We start from the raw sequence: 6,748 nt of genomic DNA, 5'->3' as shown, positions 1-6,748 counted from the left end.
CACGAAATCCTCTTCTGCATATTGAAGCATGCAAATGTAGGCAGCACAATTTTAGTCGGTGTAATGATGGCCTATCACGATTGTTGTACCCAGCTCATAATAAATAAGTCACTAACGGAAAGGGTTCTAGTGCAATCTTCAGTAAGACAAGGATGTCCACTGTCTCCTCTTCTGTTTGCTATATATGTCGAACCCTTTTGTTTAGCAGTGATTCGTCAAACAGCAATACGAGGTTTCAGAATGCATTCTACTCAGGTAAAACTGTTGGCGTACGCTGACGACATAGCCGTATTCTGTCAAGATCGCGAGTGTGTTGGAAGTGGTCAACTTCGCTAAGGCTTTCTGTAAGCTGACGGGCTCAGAGATAAACTGGGAAAAAAGTGTTGGTATATGGCATGGTAACTGGGACATCAAGCCAGAAAGGTTTGCTTGTACGACATGGACAGGCACACCTACGACGTATCTTGGTGTGCCATTCGTGCACTATCAGGAACCCGCAAGGTACTGGAGTGATGGAACGGAGAGAATGAAGGACAGGACGGGAGACTGGCAGGGTCGCGGCCTTTCAATGTTTGAGCGTGCCTCTGCTTGCAATTTGTTCTTGATTGCCAAAATTTGGTATGTGTTGCAAGTGTTGTGTATGACCCGCGCAAATGTGCAGAAAATGCATCGGGTTTTTGCTGTGTTCATATGGGGCTCAACTTGGGAGAGGGTGAGTCGTACAAACCTTTTCCGCTCAGTCCGCGATGGAGGCCTGGGTCTTTCTCATTTGTTTATTAGGGAGATTGTGTCACGTTTCTTTTTTTCTGCGCGACCAAAGCGACAGTTTCTTGCGCACAGTCATACAAGTTCGACTTGCGAAAGCGCTTCCTTAATTTATTGTGACTACAAGTGATATAAGATGTCGCCGTGTGACTGGTTACTTCCATGAAATTGTTATTTCCCTCCGCATGTTACATTCAAGGTTTTCCATGGATTACCTATGCTCTGTTACAAAAAAGCAACTGTATGCAGACTGAATTGAAAATCTACTGCCGACACCAATGTACAGGTCTGTTTACTGTGGGGGCCCAGGAAAGGACGTTTTAAAACGGGTTAAAAAAATGCCGGTAAGACCTTCAGTCAAATCTTTTTTCTTTAAGCTGCACACGAACACACTACCCGTAAAAGCATGGCTAGATCAGAAAGGGATATTTGTACCATGGACAATTAACTGCTTACACTGCAAAAAACCAGAAACTATTTGTCGTGTCCGGTCGCTGTGTTGAATGCAGCGAAAGACGCACACGGTACTTTTAGACTTCGTTTATTTAAAGCCGATGAGGGTGCGACCAGCGTCGACCGAGGCAGGAGCCGAACTGGCCGCCCGAAGAAAGGAGGGAGTGGAGAAGCGTCCACGGAAGGGAGTGGCTTCCCAGAACAGGAGGAGGGTGCGGGGGCGCACCGTGGGGGGGCATCCGGCGACAGCGTGCGACGAAGGGCAAGCGGTCGTTAGGAGGAGGATTGAGTGGTCGTTAGGAGGAGGATGCGAACTGTCGTTAGGAGGGGAATGCGAGTGGTCGTTAGGAGGGGGCGCACACACACAAAAGCAATAAGGGGACACAACACTTCCTTCCCCCTTAGAAAGTTGCCTGGTATCGTGCAGGGGGTCGGCGCTCACGCGTGGAGGCGCGCTGGCTTTGTGCGCTCGGGGGAGAAACACTTGTAGGCTGGCTGTTGTTCGCTGTGTCTCCTGGGTCTGTCCTGGGCGAAGTCTCTTCTTCCGGGAAGAGGTGCCAGGCTATGTGGGAAGATCGTGCACGTGTTCTCTCCGCTGGCGGACAGCTCTCAGACGGCGTCGTAAATCTACGCAGCTGGTTGAGATGTCGGCGTGCTACTGTGCCATGTATGTTGACGAGCCAAGAGCGCAGGCCTATGCGTCTGACAATTGTAGCTTCCTCCCAGCGTGGCTTTTTCAGAAACTGTCGGGCGAGGACGCGCTGCCCCTCATTAAGCGTGCCGCAGCGCGGAATTGCTTTTTCTTCCCGGAACGTCTCTGCCTTTGGCTCGGGGAGGATGGCTGTGAGCTGGGTTCGCATTTCACGCTCGAACATCATTTTCGAGGGGGTCTCGCCTGTTGTGCTCTGAACCGTCGTGTGCTGCTTGAAGAGAAAGCGCGCAAGGCGGCGCTGCAGCGAGCCTGTCTGATCTCTTTCAAGGGCGCGTTTTAGCTCGGCTACGTAGCGCTCGGCTTGTCCGTTTGTCGCTGGGTGGTAGGGGGCCGATGTAACTGAGGAGATCCCGTTGTCGCGATAAAACTTGAGAATCTCCGCAGACACAAAAACGGTGTTCCGTTGTCCGACACTACCTTGCGCGGCAGGCCGAACGTTGCAAATAGTGATCGGAGGTTGTCAATGACTGCTGCCGAAGTCGTCTGTCCCATTTGCCTTATCTCAAGCCACTTTGTGTAGGCATCTACGACCACAAGGAAAGTGCAGCCCTCAATTGGTCCTGCAAAATCAATGTGCAGTGTGTGCCATGGTGTGTCTGGCTTTTCCCATTCTGGGACAGGAGCTTTCGGCGGGGCGCTCCGGCTGCTCTGGCAAGGCTTGCATTCTCGCACCACTGTTTCGATGTCGTTGTCAATGCCAGGCCACCACATGTAGCTTCTGGCACACTTTTTCATTGCAACGATGCCCCGATGTCCGGCGTGGATGAGAGACATAGCTTGTGCGCGTAGTTCTCTCGGCATCACAACTCGGGACCCAAATATGATGCAGCCGCGATGGGTGCTCAACTCTGTAGCTCGCCTGCGGTAAGCGTCGAAGTTGTCCCCTTTGAGTTTATGCACGTTGCCTTGTTGAACAGCTGTGTAAACTAGCCGGAGAGCTGCGCACTTCTGCGTAGATGCTGCAACTGTGCCTGCTGTAAGCGGAGGTTCTGGCAGTGCTTCGAACATCAGAACGTCTCCTGGTGGAAATGGTTCGTCAACAGTTGCGTCTAGTGGCAGACGGCTTAGCGCATCGGCGTTTTGATGTTTACTCCCATTGCGGTAGACCAGAGCGTAGTCGTACGCTGAGAGTTTGATGGAATGCTGCGTCGGCTCGATGACACCTTGCTGCTCCAGTTTGTCCAACTCTTTTTCAACTGAATCTCGGAGAGCAAACGGCACCGGCCTGGCCTTCAGAAATTTGGGTTGCGCGTTGTACAACAACTCCAGTGTGACCGGGGGCCCTTCGTTTCCTGGAATCTCTTCCGAGAATACTCTTTCGTATTTCTCTTGCAGTTGCTCAACCATGTTCTGGCTCGGCGTCTGGTGTATGCCGCATATCATCACGCCTAGTGGAGAAAACCAATTTCTCCCTAGAAGGCTTGATCCTGTGCCCTTCACAACAAGCAGAGGTAGCGTATGGGTCTGGCCGTTGTAGTTAACCTGCACGTTGGCAGAGCCCAATAGTGGCAGATTCTGTCCTGACCACGTTCGCAGGTGCGTGTCGTCTTGTTGCAGGGCTGGTGCGTCAGATGGCCATGAAGTTCGGAACGTGTCCTCACTGATCAGAGTACAGGCTGCGCCGGAGTCCACCTCGAACTTAATCAGCTGGTGATGTACGCTTACTTCTGTAAAAATCTTCGGTCGCGTGCCGAGATTCATGGTGTTCAGGTCGTACAACACAGATGGTGTTGCTGATGTTGTTCCATGGAGATCAGATAGCGGCGTATTCTCTGAGGCGTTGACGCTGTGATTAGGCTGGGAAGGTGATTTTATCTTGGCAAGTCTCCGTTTCGTAATGCATGCTCTTTCGATATGCCCTCGCTTGTGGCAAAAATTACACGTGGCTGACTGGAATCGACATCCCTGGGGGTTGTGTTGGTCGTCACACCGCCAGCAGCGTTGTGCCTTTTTGACCGATTTTACAACAACAGAAGGCTTGCGCACCTGGTTGCTTGTCTGGTGTACCGGCTCGGTGTTCCGGCGAATCCCTCTCTGCTGGTGACCGGCGCTCTCCGCTCGAACGGCGATGTCGTAAGCTTTGCTGAATGTGAGGTCCTTCTCAGCGAACAGGCGCTGCTGCAGTGACTCGTCACTCAGTCCGCACACAAATCTGTCGCGTAACATCACGTCCAAGGGAAGCATGGTGGTGTTAGCAGAAGAAGCTGCGTCTCCCTCCTGCCCGGTAGCTGTTGTCGACAGCGTTCCAAAATTGCAGTCGGCAGCGAGCTTCTTGAGCGCGGCTACGTAGGCGCTCACAGTTTCTCCTCCCAGTTGATCTCGTCGTTGGAAGCGAGCCCGGCTGTAGACCTCGGATGGCCTTGGGTCGTAGTGCTTTTGCAGCGCTTTTACGATGTCGTCGTAAGACACTGCCGCTGGTGTGCTTGGCTGAATAAGGGCGCAGACAGTATCGTAGGTCTGCTCCCCGCACAGCGTCAGCAGGTTGGCCCTCTTCAAGGCTGGGTCTGTGATGTTGTTAGCTTCAAAGTAGAACTGAAGGCGTCCAACCCACGATGACCACGATGAGCCGTTGAACTCTGGTATCTGATTGGGAAACCCTCGCGTAGCCATGGCTTGTCAATAGCGTTGCGTAGCGCGGGTCGAATCCACTTTCTCGTCGCCACTGTCGTGTCCGGTCGCTGTGTTGAATGCAGCGAAAGACGCACACGGTACTTTTAGACTTCGTTTATTTAAAGCCGATGAGGGTGCGACCAGCGTCGACCGAGGCAGGAGCCGAACTGGCCGCCCGAAGAAAGGAGGGAGTGGAGAAGCGTCCACGGAAGGGAGTGGCTTCCCAGAACAGGAGGAGGGTGCGGGGGCGCACCGTGGGGGGGCATCCGGCGACAGCGTGCGACGAAGGGCAAGCGGTCGTTAGGAGGAGGATTGAGTGGTCGTTAGGAGGAGGATGCGAACTGTCGTTAGGAGGGGAATGCGAGTGGTCGTTAGGAGGGGGCGCACACACACAAAAGCAATAAGGGGACACAACACTATTGAACACGTATTTATTGACTGTTGGGACCCTATATTCCATTGGGACATACTGCAGCGAACTCTAAAGAAACAACTTCCAATAACGCCATATGGGATCCGGTTCCTCCCAGTCAAGTGTGATGAAGGCATTCCCTTTGATATGTTCATGCTACTGGGCCTCCACAGTCTGTGGCAAACCAGAATGGCAGTCCGCCATGCAGATGTTAATGTTCGGTCTGTACGCGAAAATTTTATTCAGCATATGGTCTACATGAGAAAAGTCTATCAGGCGTTACCCGAACCCCCTGAGTGGATTAATGTATTTGATGGAATGGTGTGTCTGAAGAAATTTTGACTGTATTCCGCCAACCGAAGTCAGGCTGGTGTGTTTTGACTGTATATTGGGTGTCATGACACCGGTAATAAAGAAAAAAAAAGTCGTGGCAGAGTGCCAGCTTCTCCGTCTGGAACGCCGGTAGCCCGGGTTCAATTCCCACCTAGTCTCCAAGTTTCTTTTGCTATTCTTTTCTTTTCTTGTAATTTACAGTTCCTGTGGACATTTCAGTTAACAGTCTCTGTCTACAACTTTCTTTGAAGCCATTCATGAGCCACTAAAGGGTTTCGCCTCAAAACCAACAGTCTGCGATGGTGCGCCGAAATTTGAATGACGGAACGCATCAGGAAATGAAGCTGCTCTCTTCACGCCTGCTAGACTTTTTTTTGTCTTTTACTATTGTAAAGAAATAATGGCAAGTTCTCTCAAATGTCCCACTTCATGTTCGGCCTAGGGTTGATCGCTTTTCTCCGAACATATTGCACTGAATTTGTGAAGAACCGAACTGCAATGCATTTCGTGCACAAAAGGATCACTCAGACGCCATCTGCGCTCTATTCCTACCTTACCGAGTGTTGTTATAATGCTGCCAGCTTTTCATACCTATGTCGAGGTTGTTTGGACCACCAAAAGTTGTTCATGATAATTACTGCAGTCGGCTCTATACATTTTGAGCATCTCTTCAAGGATGGACTTTAGGTCCCATAGAGAAGGTGATACCGCGAAAGAGGCTGTGGGACTAGCGTGGTATTTTTACAGACGGTCGTAGCCTCTATGGTTAAGCTGATAAGCCTATGACTGGGCTTTTTTGTGGATAAAAAGGGAAATGGCCAGCGCAAGGCCATTAAGTTCAATTGCCATTTTAAACACCTTGGAAGCAACTGCCACGGGTGACGTCGCTTTTATTGAAGAGGCGTCATTTTCTTTGTATTTAAATGAAAGAGCAGAGACAGCTGCCTGACGGCAAAAAAAAACTAACCCTATAAAACGAAATATTTGTTACTTTTCTATTGCATGAGAGGACGTAGCTTCCGAAATACCAATTGCACCGTAGTGCACTACCACCAATTTGTGTGGGCCTCCAATTGTTGAAGGTACCTGCTTATACATGCCAAATGTCTATCGACTTGAGCCGCTCTGGAGCATATTCAAATTGCTTTCCGCAGGAAAACAATACTTTTCTGAATCTTGTACATACACAAATAAAAAACAAATACAGCAGTTGGAGGCATCCCGGGCAGTCTCTAAAATATGTGTTGCTCTTTGTTTCCATGAGAACAACAATGATTATCAAACTTAGCACTTCATCTAAAAAGGAATCTATCATCATTCGCGCATCTTTTCACTCAGCGTGCACAGAACTTCAGAAGCACTTCAGATGGAAGGATCTCTCACGATCGATGTTGAAATTTTTGGGGTCACGGTGTCAAACAACGCATGTCACGGCGGCAAGACGCGCGCCCTTTCTTGTCCAT

At 50.5% G+C, this 6,748-nt stretch overlaps 1 pseudogene; it reads left to right on the top strand.

Moving 5' to 3' along the window:
* The first annotated feature begins 526 nt into the window (after positions 1-526).
* Positions 527-5,294, top strand: LOC149346243 (uncharacterized; annotated as a pseudogene).
* Positions 5,295-6,748: the final 1,454 nt, after the last annotated feature.

The sequence above is a fragment of the Amblyomma mixtum genome, chromosome 4 (assembly GCF_055824585.1).
Source record: "Amblyomma mixtum isolate Tamu chromosome 4, ASM5582458v1, whole genome shotgun sequence".
NCBI classification, from domain to species: domain Eukaryota; kingdom Metazoa; phylum Arthropoda; class Arachnida; order Ixodida; family Ixodidae; genus Amblyomma; species Amblyomma mixtum.
This window is presented reverse-complemented; position numbering and strand designations above follow the sequence as displayed.